Source organism: Scyliorhinus canicula, chromosome 3, assembly GCF_902713615.1.
Source record: "Scyliorhinus canicula chromosome 3, sScyCan1.1, whole genome shotgun sequence".
Lineage (NCBI taxonomy): Eukaryota > Metazoa > Chordata > Chondrichthyes > Carcharhiniformes > Scyliorhinidae > Scyliorhinus > Scyliorhinus canicula.
The window spans coordinates 88,831,050-88,844,720 of NC_052148.1; the positions used below are offsets into that span (position 1 = coordinate 88,831,050).

Genomic DNA, 13,671 nt, shown 5'->3' on the forward strand with positions numbered 1-13,671 from the left:
AGCCTTCTTTGCATACCTGTCCGGATTGTTCTGGGCACAGATTAAGCTATTTTCTACGTCGTGTGTCACATCGGCTTTTAAATTTGGCCACCAACAGAGCGGTCTGAGGTGGGCTAAAGTGGGTTCAATTCCCTGACGTCCGTGATTGTCATGGAACTGACAAATGAACGAAACATCGGCGTCGGGGATCGGAAAATCCAGCCCATAGCCTCAAAATCAGAGAATCCAGCCTTTAGTCACAGAAACGGAGCTCCACTGCATGTTCTTCCGCCAGAGGTGAATTGCAACCGGTTTATGATCCTCCTGGGAGCGCAAACCGACAAGCAATTCTGTATCCCTTGTCATACAAATTTATTACCTGAGTTCTGAAAGATAAATAGGCATAATACTTACCAATGAATTTCTTACCTTCAAATCATGGAATTCCTACAGTGCAGAAGGAGCCCATCGAGAATGCACCGACCCTCGAAAAGAGCACCCTATCTGGGCCCACCCCCACCCTATCTCCATAATCCTACCTAATCTGCACATATTTGGACACTAGGGGGCAATTTAGTGTGGCCAATCCACCTAATCCGCACTTCTTTCGATTGCAGGAGAAAACCAGAGCACCCAGAGGAAACCCACATAGAAACATGTAGAAAGTGCAAACTCCACACAGACAGTCACCCAAGGCCGAAATTGAACCCAGGTCCTAGTCGCTGTGAGGCAGCAGTGCTAACCACTGTGCCATCCACACAATCAATCTTATTTTTTTAATGATGTGGAGATGCCGGCATTGGACTGGGGTGAGCACAGTAAGAAGTCTTACAACACCAGGTTAAAGTCCAACATGTTTGTTTCAAACACTAGCTTTCGGAGCACTGCTGAGGAAGGAGCAGTGCTCCGAAAGCTAGTGTTTGGAACAAACATGTTGGACTTTAACCTGGTGTTGTAAGACTTCTTATTTTTTAAGGTTCCCACTATTAAGAGAAACTTTTAATTCAGGATTTAAATTAAATTTGCCAAGGTGGGATTTGAACCTACATCACCAGAGCACAGCCAGAGTCAAAACCACTCATCAAATCACATTACCTCCACCTCCTCCATAACTGCACCAAATTCCCTCGCTCACAAAGTTTCCAAGTTCAAACTCTGTGACTCAATGATTAAATGCTGTTTTCATGTTTGTTTCCTATGTGCGCTCAGCAAGACCACATGTATTTATAGTAGGCTAACAGTCTAGAGATGAGTCAGCACTGCTGGCTGGAGAACCTAGATCAAACTAGTTACTGAACTAACTGCAACTAACTCTCCTCTGGGCAGTCAAATTTCAAATGACAAGGTCCCACAAGCAACATTGTGATAAGGACTAGATTATCTGTTTTAATGATGTTGGATGAAGGATAACTAAAGCCCCTTATCTTTGGAAGCATTCTCATATATTTCTTCAGCACCCACTCTAATGACTTTGTATCCTTTCTAAAGTCTGGTACCCAGAACCAGACACAATTCCCCACTTGAAACAAACTTATGTTTTAGAAAGGTTCATCATAAATTCCTTGCTTTTGTACTCTATGCTTCTCTTTATACAGCCCAATACCCTAATTGTTTTATTAATTGTTTTTTCAACTCACCCTTTAAAGACAATTAGCAATTGATATTGTCATTACATTAGGAAAGACATGAAGGCATTAACGAGAGTGCAGACAAGATTGGTGCGAGGGATGAAAACTTTAAATACATAGATGGATTGGACAAGCTGGGAACGTTTCTCCTTGGAGAAGAGAAGACTGATTGTAGATGTTCAAAAAGAGGGGATCTGGACAGAATAAATAGGGAGAAACTATTCTCACTGTGTTCAATTTTGCCAGGGCCTCGTGATGCCTCACTCAGTCAAATGTTGCCCTGAGGCAGTCAGTCTCACCTCATCAGAAAGTAATTACTGGAAGGGTCTCTTTGAGATTCAACACATACATGCAGAGTTAGGGGATTGAGAGGCTTTGAGACATGAGCACTTCAATTAGCAATGTGTGTCATGCACCCAGAGTTTGTCACTCCCAGTGAGGAAGGTAATGGCTGGGAGAGATAGGTGCAGGCACAGGGTTCGGGCTTGAAACCCAGAGGAGCGGCAGACATATGAGGGTGAATATGGACATGGGTAAGGAAGTACAGCGCGCCACTAATGCAGGTTTATCATCACAAAGAACCATAACCCAGTCAAAAGAGTTTACTAACAAAGGCTCTGCTTCATCGAGATGTCAGACCATCAGTGTCAAAGAAGACTGTGGTTGCCCAAACGGGTTGTCAGAGCTGTGCACAATGTTGGAAGAGGATTTGAGGTCAACCATTGCCCCTGCGGATAAATATCAGCTTTCATAGGTCTCTGGTCATTCAAGGGATCCTCTGCAACTCCTCACCACATTAATCTGGTCACCAATGCCGTGTAAGACAGGGCAGGTTCAATATATGTGGTTTTGCACAGGTCAGTCGGACCGAGAAGCCTAGTGGATTGGGGGAAATGACAAGCTTCCCCCAGCTCTGGGAGGTAGTCAGCTGCATGCTGGTGGTCATCAAGGCTCTTGCAGTGCAGCCAGGAGCTTTGTAAACAGGGAAGGCTTCTATCCACTGAATGTGGAACTGGAATGCAGCCACTGCAAAATGATGTGTGCAAGATTCTGGGAAGTTGTCTTGACTTGTTTATCCTGAGGCAGTCTGGCTTTCTCAGCTCTTTAGACCGCCTGACAACAGTGACAAGGGCCAGGCACTGAGGACGTGGCTCTGAACATCTGTACAGATCCCCATCACAGGAGAAGAGGACACCTGAAACCACTGTTGTGTCATTATAAGAGTAACCCTTTAACAGGCCATAGGTCTTTTGAAAAATGAGGAAAAGATGCTTGAATAGATCAAAGGTAACCCTGCATGTTCTCCGCCAAGATTTTCAGATAGAGTGGAAGTATGCTGTGCCTTGCACAACCTGTGTACTCGGGGTGAGTAGTTTTGGAGAATGGCGACCTTCTTGAACACACCACCTCCTGCTCCTCTTCTGAGGACGATTTGAAGAAGGCTCTGCAGCAGGCGAGCAATGGTAATAGGCGCTAATGTGTGAATAAGGCATGTGAATCATGTAAACGGAAATGTTTTTCTTGAACTTCACTTAAAGGCCAAAGTTTAAAAAAATTCACTTTCTCCCTCATAGGGCCTTGTCCCTCTTTTCATTAACGGCCTTACCATCTCAGTGGACGGGTCGTGATATTTAGCCATGACATACAGACATTCGCCATTGTCCTCATGCAATGCAGACTTTTTCATAACTTCCTTCTTTAGACTTGAGGTCCAATAATGCAGAGATAAACAATTGAGATGTTGATCGGGTTTTACTGGCTGTTTCCACCAGCGGGAAATTCCGGACACACAACAGTACACGAGTTTGCCGGCGACGAGGGGTGCTGTCAACAAGAAATCCCGTTTCAACAGCACGAGGGGTAGATCCCATTGGTGGGCTGCTTCCGCTGCCAAAGAAAATGCGGCGGACTGGTGGGTAAATCCCACCTGTTAGTTAATAGCTTTTCTTTTGCCATATCGGAATTTTACCAAAAAATGGGAACGGGTCAGTTCCGGTGACAAAAATGGTCCGAATCCTGCTGGCGGCATCAGCAGTAAATCTCACGGAACTTTGACCCTCTGTAGCAAAGTTTGTTCTCTTCACGAGAATCACACGCCGCTCTTGGCGCTGTCACGCTGATTCACTCACCCTGGGAAAAGTTCATCACTGGAGAGCTCCATTTAAACACCTCCCCATCATTCCCCAGCACCTGCTCCAGATCCAACTGAGGGGATGGCAACCAGGAAACCTGCTCCAAGATTCCCAGAGGGAGGCTTCACCTGACTACTGGATGGAGACCAGCAGAGGTGGGACCTCCCATATGAGCACTGCAGAAGGCATTCCTCCAGCAAGGTGACCACCCCCGCCTGAGGCTGTGGCTGATTTAGTGAGTACCAGTGTCCTCCAGAAGTGGACGGGGCAGCAGTGCAAAAAACCAAAACCTTCTTTGCTTGGCCAGGGTAAGTCTTCCACCTCCAGTGTCTCGCTGCACTCCCTTGCCCACCCTTCACGCCTTCTCAACCAGCCACCTCGCAGGTTGCCTATCTGTCACAAGGCCGTCTTCACGCCCCCACCAATGCCCATGGTGCCCCCAAATCTCCACATTGCTCCTTACACCCCCGTTCCCACTCCAGTCCCACTCCTCAACCATCTAAACTGGCAGCACTCCCACCTACACTCTCCACTTCTGTATCCCTGCAAAACTAAATTGAGCACAACAAACGGGAAAGGTACAGCCACCCGGAGTCTTGGGGGAGTTCCACCACTGCACCCCATATCAGGAAATAGCCCTTGAGCTGGCCTGGAAGGAGCAAGACCACACGTGTGCGGCTGGCGAAGTGAGGCCAGTGAGCTAATGCGAGAACCCTAGGGGTACAAGTCAGTCCTCAAGCCTCACGTGAGAATAAAGAGGGCAAAATAAAGTACAGCACAGGAATGGCCCTTCAGCACTCCAAGCCTGTGCTGATCATGATGCCCTAAGTAAAACCTTCTTCCCTTACTCGGTCCATATCCCTCTATTTCCTCCCTATTTATGTACGCATCCAGATGCCTGTTAAGTGTTGCCAATGTGCCTCCTTCCACACATCCTCTGGCAGTGCGTTCTAGGCACCTACCACTCTCTGTGAAAAGCTTCCCCGCACATCTCCCTTGAACTTTTCCTCTTTCAACTTGAACCTGTGCCCCCTTGTAATTGACACTTTCACCCTTGGAAAAAGCCTCTGACTATCTACCCTGTCTATGCCTCTCATAACTTTGTAGACATCTATCAGGTCTCCCCTCAGCCTTCAACTTTCCAGGGAAAACAATCCTAGTTTATTCAAACTTTCATCATGGCCACACCCTCGAGACCAGGCAACATCCTGGTGAACCTATTTTGCACTCTCTCCAAAGTTCCCACGACCTTCTGATCTTGTGGTGACCAGTACTGCAGCCAAATCAAGGTTTTATATAGCTGCAAAATGATTTCCCAACTCCTGGACTCCATGCCCTGGCTGACGAAGGCAAGCATGCCATATGCCTTCTTAATTACCTTGGCCACCTGTGTTGCCACTTTTAGACAACTGTTGACCTGCACGCCCAGATTCCACTGTATGTCAATGTTCCTAAGGGTTCTGTCATTTACTGTATAATTCATACCTAGATTTGATCCTCCAAAATGCATCACCTCGCATTTGTCTGGATGAAACTCCATCTGCCATTTCTGTGCCCAGATCTCCAATCTGGCAATATCCCGTTGTATCCAAGGCTTTGACAAAGGGTCACCTGGACTCAAAACGCTAGCTCTTTTCTCTCCCTACAAATGCTGCTGGACGTGCTGGGATTTTCCAGCATTTTCATTTTGGCTTCAGAGGGGGAATATTTGGGCAGAACCATCGAAGAGATGCCACCCCTGTCACCCGCATCCTCCACCAGTGCAAATACTGACACCTCGGTGGGATTAAGTAGTTAGCAGGCTGCTGGGTCACTCACTGGTGAGCACCTCACATCTGAAGATCTACAAAGAGTGGAAGAAGAAACGTCCCAAGGATCCTGCACTCAATGGAATTCAGGACTCTGTTGAGCTCCTGGCTAATAACTTGCCCCTGGGTCCCATCATCCCGAGATGACTTGGCGTGCCTCCCTTAGGGCATGAGTTCCATGATGCAGGGCTTCAACTGCATAGTGCAGGCATTGGTAGGAATCAACAGGTGCAAGCGCCAGAGGCTTCTGGATCTAACTCCAGCTGCCCCTCTATCCCATGGCGAAGCACAGGGGAACGCGGGCACCCAAAGGGAAGGGGATCAACAGGAGCTCAGCCAAAGACCCTCCGTCCAGGGGATCCTGGGGTGACCAGCCCATCTGAGAGACCCCGTCCCTCTGAACAACACACCTCCAGCCAAGCACACTGTGGAGGGTAGCACTGCAACACCCGTGCAGCCCAAAAGTAGGTGCGGGCCTTCAAGTTCCAGGCCCTCTCAGGGAACACACATCAAGATGATCTCAGAAAAAGGGCGTGGAAAGCAGCAGACTGTGCAGAGCACAGCGCACCACTATGATGCGGGACACCGTCTGGGGGCTGTATCGGAAGGCACACCCCCAACCGGTCCAGGCGCCAGAATTGCATCTTGAGCAGTCCAATTTGCTTGACCAGCCTCGTTGTAGTGGGTCTCTGGAGGTGTTTCTGGTCATCGCACCGGAGTCATCAGCCACTTCCTTATTGGGTGCCCCTTGTCCCTGAGGAACCATTCCTCCATCTTCTGCTCTCCTTCAAAAACGCCTGGGATCTGCGAGCCCCCAAGATGTTACTGTCATGGATGCTCCCCGGGAAACAGGCACAAACAAGTTGGACATTTAGAGAGTGGAATCTCTTGTGGTTCATGAATGGTATTGCATGATTCCATGGAGACCGCAGGGCCATGTGGGCACAGTGTATCACACCCTGCACCTGGATATGCCTGCTTAGCGGGCAAACCATGGCCTTTGAGTCCTGACTCTCCTGGTCCTGGTCCAAATTTATATTCAGGTGGGCTCTCGCATAAAGGGCAACTGTTATCTCCCTGGAAGAGTCCTTCCTGTTATTTCCTTTGTTCCTCTCTATTTTATTTAATTAATTTTGGTCTGTGGATCTATAATCGGAATGTGCTTTTAAGCAGAAGGCTCAAGCCGAAGCAGCCTGCTTGTCAAGGTATTGTGTTCCCAGGTTCTATGTTTGGAGAGGAGAGGCCAGACTCTTTGGCGCGGAGTGAATCTTAGGAACCGTTTTTGGAGGAATTTGGTTTGATAGGCGAACTAGCAGCCAGTGAGTTGGCCAGGGAGTGTGTTCTGCCTGACAACCATCAGTGATTGTTTCCTGCATGAGTTTTTCTGAGAGAACTTGTGCTTGGCATATCTTTGCTGTAAACAGAGAAAGAGACAAGCTTGCCAGAGAAAATCATCTCAAACCTAGAAGGAAGAAGTACCAAAATAAAAGCACGAACTTCAGAAAGACATAAACTGGAAATCATCCCAGTGCATCAAAGGTCCTTTATCCTTTTATATGATTAATATTCTCATTTTTCCTCTCAACCTCCCTTTCCCCTCTGTGTCATTTGTGTGTTTGAGTAGGGAGTGGGGGTAGATAGAAAGGGTGGTTAGGAAAGTGGTATTAGATAGCTATTTAATCATAATACTGTACATAATAAAAGGTTACTTGTGTTAAACTTTCAAACCTGGGCTCAGACAATGACCTGGGCTATCTTTTTTTCAATAAATTTAGAGTACCCAATTATTATCTTTTTTCCATTAAGGGGCAATTTAGTGTGGCCAATCCACCTAACCCGCACATTTTTGGATTGTGGGGGTGAAACCCACGCAAACACGGGGTGAATGTGCAAACTCAGTGACCCAGTGACCCAGGGCCGGGATTCGAACCAGGGTCCTCAGCGCTGCAGTCCCAGTGCTAACCACTGCACCACATACCGCCCTGAAAATGAAGAGCTGGTGCCGGCGTGGGAACAGTGGTGTATTACGCCCGAAAAATGGCGCAAAAGCTGCACCGATCCTCCATCTGGTGGGGGACTAGCCGGCACGCAGCGTAAAGCCCCGGTTTTCCCTGTGGATACGGCCAGATAATATGGCCGTGCAACATGGCGCCAGCTATACATGGACTCTGCCTGCTAAAATCGGCCCCCCTGCACCCCTGGACCACCCCCCAGCAGTGCCCCCACCAAAGCCCCTTCTGTCCGCTGAACGGCTCCCCCCCCCCCCCCACCTCCGACTGTGGGGGCGCTGGACTCAGTCCGCAGTCACCACGCCGGGTTCACGAAAATAAAAAGGACAAGTGTTCCACACCATCGGGAACTCGGCCCATCGGGGGTGGAGCATTGCGGGAGGGCCTCAGGTGACGTCCTGAGGCCATCCCGACAGCGTGCGGTGTACTCTGCGTGTACGCCGTTTTCAAAGAGGCAGAGAATTGCAAAACGGTGCAGCCCCTGTCTGTAACCGGAGAATCCCATCAAGGGTTTTTTTTTAAACTGGGTGCGCCCTCTCTGGCTCGGCACCATACTTGAATGTGGCCCTTCCTGTTACAATTGAAGTAAACAAAACCTTTGCATGGCAATTATTCCGAGGGTGATCTCCCCCACATCTGTAACATTCATCGAAATTCCTGGGCTGACATCCCATTTTTTTTCTTTTGCTTCTGTCCACGATCCTGCTCCTGGGATCTTTGTTCAGTTTTCTCTGTGCCTGTCACTCAGGGTCTTTGCCTAGCAGCTTTTCCCCTCCAGAGTTGATTCACCTCGCCCTCCTACATGCACTGTAGCTCAGAAGCGCTCTGTTCAACACATTTGGTGGCTTTAGCTATCTCTATTGCTTTGACTTGAAAAATGTTTATTTCTACTAATTGTTTCCTTTGGATATTGAGATTGTTAATGCCGCAAGCCAAATGATTGCATTGCATTTCACTTAATGAAGAGCCAAATTCACAATGCCCAACTATTTAATGAAGTCTTGCTACAAATACGAAAATTGTCTCCCCTGGGTCCCTGATGGCCGAATTGAATTTAAGCACTGCAATATGATAGAGGGTCTGGTGTTCAAATGATCTTCAGTAACATTGCTAGCTGATCAATCTACTTGGTATCCAGAGACTCCGGAGATTTTAAAGTTGTAATGAAATTATAAGTTTGGATTCTGGATACTGTAAGAAAGAGGGGTACTAATGACCAAAGCTCAGCACTTCCAACATCATCGAAGAACGCATGATCAGTCCATTGTCTCCCATTGATCTAATAAATTAATTCTTCAGTTCTCTTTCTTCAAAGGGAATGCAACATTCACACTTTTTTAAAGTATAGCAGTTAAAGTTCTTAAGTTAAAGGTCTTTGCATTATTTGCAATCTAGCAAAAATGTTATTAATTGCAGCCAACTACTTGCCATGCAGTTATTTATGGAATATATAATATATATATATATATATATCAAATTATATGCTCTAGTAGTATGTAAATCAAATAGGATTAGCAGAAACCATAATATGTCAACTTTGACAGCAACGTTCAAAAAGCAGAATTTACTGCAGTGAGTTATAGGTATATTCATTTTCATATAATCTAATTTCGTAACTGATCAATGCTACTCCAGCCCAAAAGCATAAGTGTAAGCATCTGAAATCTTAATGTTCAACATTGGCAAAAGTAGAACTTTCCATTTTAATCAGCCTCGTTAGCAACTCTGTTAAGCAGTTCTCACAAATACCTCCAAGAACAAAAGATGTATTCTTTGACTTGATTTGATGATTATGTGAACATATGAACATATTGTGCATAAAATCTTCAAGAATAACTTGATATTGTTTAGACATATTTATTACCCATTTTGGAATACAGGTTGAAGGACTGAAGAGTTCTGCACAAGTTGTGTCAGCACATTTAAGCTATTATGTAATCCTCATTTGTCTGGTGCTTGGTCTTAAAGCAGACAGACCTATTGATTTTTTAAAACATTAATGTTTTCATTCTGGCACTAAAACGTACTTGCATCATTTTCTAATGATTATTCAAAGTCATCAAAACAAGTACTCTTTCCCTGTGCAAAGATGCCACATTCCATATAAATAGCAGAAGTCCTTTCTGCTTTATAGATATAATGGACTTTACTTACCTGTTATCTCTATTTCATATGTTCATTGTCAGTTTTGTATTGGGGATCATCCATTATGGTCAATTTAATCACAAATATACTTATTCTCCAGAAAATGTAATATAACATTATGTGTTTGCTACTTAATTATCCCTTCCTATTTATTCTCTCTCTCTTATTCATGTTGTACTGTCTCCTTTGCCCTCTAAAATTGAACTCTGCTAAATTTTAACACTACTTGTAATAACCTACATGGGACACATGAGGCGGGGTCAATTGTTTTCCCCGTGTGGGTCAAGGAGTATGAGCTCCCCTGCTAACTACAGGGCTGATAACCCATAAACGACCGACAGAGAGAGGACCTGATGAGGTATAACTGAGACTCATGTAAATAGTTGTGCTTATAAATAAATGTCTTCCTTTTTTTAAACTTGTCGGACTCCCCTCACCTTTATTAAATTACCAATGCTCCTTGCCTCTTTGTTGACCTCTGGGCTTCAGTGTCTCAAGCTGTCTTTTTCATTTTCCAGAACTTTCTTTCAAAATCTCTTCGTCTTTCTCCTTGTTAAATTCTGCCACAAAATCCTCCTTTCCATGTTACGCTGCTCTTCAATTTCCCAATCTTTTCTTTTCTTCATTCTTTGTAACCTTCAGTGTTGATCTTCCAGAGTTTATTTTTTCCTTCTGTTTCCAATTTCACAGGCAACCTACGTGGGCGAGTATCAGGCAGTGCTGCCAATAATCTCCCTGATTCGGCAATTCTCTACTGACTTGCAGAAATCTTGATCGGAAGTAAGTTATAACACAATTTAAAAAAACTTGTTATTGCAAGTAAAAAGCCATGAAGCAAAAAGTCCTCTTGGGTGATTGTGTACAACAGGCCTGTTATACAGCCTGCATACTTTTTAGTTCTATTCAAATCAATCAAGCTGAATGCCGGGAGGCTGTTAAACAACCTGCTGAAGTTTTATTGTCCATTTTGTACCACCGTAGAGATGAACTTTTACGCCTTAATCAGGGTGGGAGCATCAAAGTAAAGTTCAAACATGTTTCTGTTACATAGCACCATAGTTCCTTTTCTACATCTGAAGGGACAAAGCTTGCTGCTCATGTGTAAGCTGCTTCCAAGACTAAAAAGCCCAATTCCCTCTTCAGCTCAAATAGTACAGCGGTTAAAGTCAGTTAACAGCAATTTTTTGCATAGTCTATTTCTCTCAAGCTTAAAATTTGTTTTGTTTAAACAGTGAGTGCTGCTGACTCAATTGCAAAATTCTAGTTTGGAAGAGTTATAGAACTGAATAAATAGCCTTAGGAAGCTGAACCAACACTTGGGTGGGGGATAGAATCAGACCTAATCCATCTCTGCAAATGTTAATTTTGCTCCTTAATAGTCAACCCTAGCATCTTCTTCAAGCCCGTGCCTCCAACCTGTTGGTAGCTATCACTGTCTAGGAAAGCAAAGCAAGCAAAAATGAATAGAAAAAAAGGAAACTGGTGTTGAGGGAAAAGAGGCTGCAGCCATTTTGAGTCTCGCCACACATATTTGGTATGATCTACCTAAATTGGGACAGCGTCCCGTATCGTGGGCGATTAGGTGGGTGTTGCAGAATTGGATTGACACACTAGCAAGCCTGGAAGCTACACATTTGCATTGAGGTACATCTTGGGGTGGGGTGCAGGGCAGGTATCATTTGCAATCATACATACATAGATACATAGAAGATAGGAGCAGGAGGAGGCCTTTTGTCCCTTCGAGCCTGCTCCGCCATTCATCAGAATCATGGCTGGTCATCCAACTCAACAGCCTAATCCTGCTTTCTCCCCATAGTGTTTGATCCCATTCTCCCCAAGTGCTATCTCTAGCCTTCTCTTGAATATATTCAATGTTTTAGCATCAACTACTTCCTATGGTAATGAATTCCACAGGCTCACCACACTTTGTGTGGAGAAATGTCTCATATCTGTCCGAAATAGTTTATCCTGAATCCTCAGGCTGTGACCCCTGGTTCTGGACACACCTATCATTGGTAACATCTTCCCGGCATCTACCCTGTCTAGTCCCGTTAAAATTTTATAAGTCTCTATGAGATCCCCCCTCATTCTTCTGAACTCCAGTGAGAACAATCCCAACTTAGTCAATCTCTCCTCATATTACAGTCTGTTAACTTTTGCTGCACTCCCTCGAGAGCAAGAATATCAGGCAGGATTCTCTGATCCTGAGGCTAAGTATTTACGCTGTCGTAAACGTCTACAGGGGGCCAGCATGGCACTGGAGCGACTCATACAGCTCCAGCTGCCGATACAGGCGTCAAACAGGCACCCCGGGTCTGCGCATGCGCGCTGCGACCGGTGCGAACAGACGCATGCGTGCCAGTTGCCTTCTCCACGCCTGCCCCGATGCAACATGGCGTAGAGCTACAGGGGCCCGGCGCGGAGTAAAAGAGGCCAGGAGAAGCCTGCCCACTGATCGGTAGGCCCTGATCACGGGCCAGGCCACGGTGGAGGCCCCTGCCGGGGTCGGAACCCCTCCCCCCCACCAGGCCCCCCCCTCCCACAGGATGGACGCCGAGGTTTCGGCGGGTCGGACCACATGTGAATGGCACCAGCGGGACTCGGACTATCTCGGCAGCCACGTGGCCCATCCGCGTGGAGACTCGGTGGGGTGGGGCCCACGTAGAGCAGCCCCCCGACTGGCGCTGCGCCAGCGCCAATGGTGCTGATTTTCCGGTCACCGGAGAATCGGCGGACCGGCATCACGTGAATAGCGCTCACCCCCCCACCTGTGATTCTCCAACCCAGCCACCGGTGTCAGAGAATCTTGCCCATCCTTTCTCAGAGAAGGAGCCCAAAACTGCACACAATATTCCAAGTGTGGCCTCACTAAGGCCCTGTATAATTGGAGAGAATCCCAGAACTATATTGATTCATATTATTTTGGAGGAGTTTATGGAACACTCCTTCTCTTGAACCTAATTTTGAACTTAGTATTTTGTAGCCTCTTCAGCTGTACTTGTTTCATCGTGAATTCAGATCTAGATGTGGTTTCTTTCAGGTTTGCCCCTTACCCGAAGAATGCCAAATAAGACTGTTATTTGTAAAAGGCTTTCTTGTTTATTCACAGAACTATGTACATCTTAGTACTCTATACGAGATTGGACTGTTGCTTCTTACCAGATCTCAGCCTCCTAACTGCATCATAGTTATCGCAATAGTTATATAAGAATCAAGTACTCATGATATTAACCCTTTCCTCTCCATCTCTCCTTCAAGTCTTTATTCCAATTATACACATCTTCCTAATTCTCCCCCCCCCCCCCCCCCCCCCCCCCCCCCCCAAGTCTCAAACTTCACAGGGTTAGTCTCTGTAAAGCCTTGTGTAATATCCCTGATCTGGTCCTGATTTTACTTCAATGTTGAGGATCAACTACACTCACTCGTAATTTGTAGAATTTCTGCATGTTTTTGGTTCCTTGGTTGGAATCTTACCATATTTTTTCAAAGTGTCAGGCTCAGGCTGAAAATCAACTTGTAGATCTCCAGTTGCATGGACCAGTTTTCTCTCCAAATCTTTAGCTTATCTGACAGGCAAATGTGAGTGGAGGTGGCTTACACTGATACTCTGGCGAGGCAGGACCTGATGGAGCTGGCAGCTTGCTCCACAGAGATTGGGCACCGTCTTTCAAGGGCACCCTGATCATCACTGAATTTTTACTCTTCCCCCACCACCACCAGGGAGGTATCAATGGCTTCCACCACCCCCTCCTCCTCCCCACAATCATTCGATTCTCTCCTACCTCCCTTCGACAATCAGGCTCCCCCCACGACACAATCATCGGGGGATACACCCCCACCCCATCACTATGGAAGAATCGCCGGCAGCCCATCATCCTCAGTGTCCACTCTCCTCCATGTCTGCAAGTTCCCACCTCACTGCCCGCCCTCTCCACATCAGACATAAATGGAAACCCCCACCACACATAGG

The 13,671-nt window shown here is 46.3% G+C and overlaps 1 long non-coding RNA gene across 1 annotated transcript in view; it reads left to right on the top strand.

Moving 5' to 3' along the window:
* Positions 1-13,671, top strand: part of LOC119962783 — a 252,157-nt gene that overhangs the window by 175,499 nt on the left and 62,987 nt on the right. Inside the window, exon 2 of the long non-coding RNA XR_005459960.1 lies at positions 10,392-10,481. This is a non-coding gene — a long non-coding RNA (uncharacterized LOC119962783). The remainder of the gene's footprint in view (positions 1-10,391; positions 10,482-13,671) is intronic.